This window comes from Rousettus aegyptiacus, unplaced genomic scaffold, assembly GCF_014176215.1.
Source record: "Rousettus aegyptiacus isolate mRouAeg1 unplaced genomic scaffold, mRouAeg1.p scaffold_m13_p_7, whole genome shotgun sequence".
In the NCBI taxonomy this organism is placed as follows: Eukaryota; Metazoa; Chordata; class Mammalia; order Chiroptera; family Pteropodidae; genus Rousettus; species Rousettus aegyptiacus.
This window is the reverse complement of record NW_023416310.1, coordinates 39,161,504-39,163,443: the sequence shown is the minus strand read 5'-3', so window position 1 is coordinate 39,163,443 and position 1,940 is coordinate 39,161,504. Positions and strand designations below refer to the sequence as shown.

The 1,940-nt window shown below is 40.2% G+C and overlaps 1 pseudogene; it reads right to left on the bottom strand.

The window, feature by feature from the left end:
* Nucleotides 1–1,125: 1,125 nt before the first annotated feature.
* Nucleotides 1,126–1,436, bottom strand: LOC118605506 (annotated as a pseudogene).
* Nucleotides 1,437–1,940: the final 504 nt, after the last annotated feature.

The window sequence follows — 1,940 nt, the reverse complement described above, 5'->3', positions numbered from 1 at the left end:
ATTGACAATAGTGAACCTCTACATTATAGAGGAAATAGAAGCTTTATTTTCTCAATATAAAACATATAAGCCTACTTTTCTCCTTCTTGTTTTTAAGGTAGAGAATCTATTCTCTTTAATCTCCCTTCTCCTGATTTAGATTCCATTCCCTCCTTCTTTCTAATTACACTGTAAATTATCCTTTTGTTCTTGTATATTTGAACTTTTAATCTACCCTGATTAGACCTTTCTCATCAAGTTTTAAATATATTCAAGTCATTCTCAATTTTTTAAAACATGAATCCCACAGCCCCCTCCAACTATCTTTATCTCTTTATGAACACATTTTTTGAATGTGCAATTTGTATGTGCTATGTAGCTGCTGTGGTTGCCTTCTCAATATCTATCTCCTCTTCTTCCTATAGAAACTGATTCTGGTAGGTGCAGCAGTGGCTCAATCTGAAGAGCTACATTTTCCAGCTTCCCTTGCAGGTAGGAGTTGCCATATGACATAGTTCTGGCCAGTGACGTGTATGTCGAAGTCAGCTAGAGATTTACAGAAAGTTTCTGCCTTCCTGGGCTAGGCACCAGACATTTTTCCTAATCTCTTTTGCTTCTTTATATCTGAAACACCAACTTGAGAGTGAGCAGCGATCTTGCACTCATGATGCAAAAAACAGCCATAAGCTGAGGATGACAGAGCAGAAAGGAGGAGTCTACAACATTGATTACATCATGGAGCCACTGCACCAGTCTGAACTGTCACCCTCCGTCATTCTTGTTATGTGAGAAAAATAACTCTATTTAGTTAAACTACTGTCATTAGGTTGCATTATATGTGACCAAATGTAATTTCTAATCTACTCTTGTTCCCTACATGGTCTCACGTTATACTCTCAAACCATTCCATTCTCAGTTCTGACCCATCATTCCACTGGACTTACCAATGACCTGCATGTTGTGAAATTTGGGGGACATTTTTAGTTCTTGTATTACTAAACCTCTCAGCAGCTTTTGACTCTGTTGTCTGTGGCCTCCCTTTTTTATTTTTTATTTTTCCAAGTTTCGAACATTTATTAATCAGTGTAAACCCCAACAAAATACAAAAACACAATTTTGTGCATTTGAAGGGGAAATATTTCCTGGTTAAGTGAATAACTGTGTGGATGGCTTCTGGAAGAACTTCATTCTAAGCAGCTTTTTAATGAAACATCTTATTTGGAAGTCTGGACCTTCTTTCTTCTGTTTGCTGTAATCTACATTCACTGAGTAGAACTTGTATTGCTCATTGGGATCCAGAAGGGTTATTCTTTCTGTCCCAAGAGACATCTGGATTGAATAATGCCAGGCACAAGACATATAATACTCGCTGCTCCAGTACCTCCGGCTCCAGTAAATATGAAGAGGGGAATCAAGCTTGGATGCCTTTTGGCCTGAACAAGGATCTGGCAGAGCATGGTTGCGGCAGAGGTCTCAGGTCTGGCTGTGGACTCTTTTTTGAAACACTTTTTCCCTGGCTTCTATGACCAGCACTCTCTCAGCTTGCTTCTTCACCTTCAGCTGCTCGCCCTCTATATCCTTTGTTGGTTTATCTTCCTCTTCTAACCATACTCACCATCTTTCAACCTCTGAGATATACTGTGGCCTTAGCCACACACTTATCCCTCTATCTGGAATGCTCTCCCATCCTTCCTTTTGCCAGCTAACTCTTCTTCTTCCCTCAGTTCTCCATCCATTCTTCACTTCCTCAGGGAAGCCTTCCTTGACCTCCTTGTGAGATCAGATTTCCTTATGACTATTCCTTTGTACCTCCTTCATAGTTAGAACTTTACCTTTTTCAGCATGACTCTGAGTAAGTTGCCTCTCCCCTCAGAGTGGAGGCTCCACGAAGGTGAAATCCAGCCTAATTTTGCTCATCAATGAATTCCCAGAACCCAGAATATTCCCTAACACACAATGTG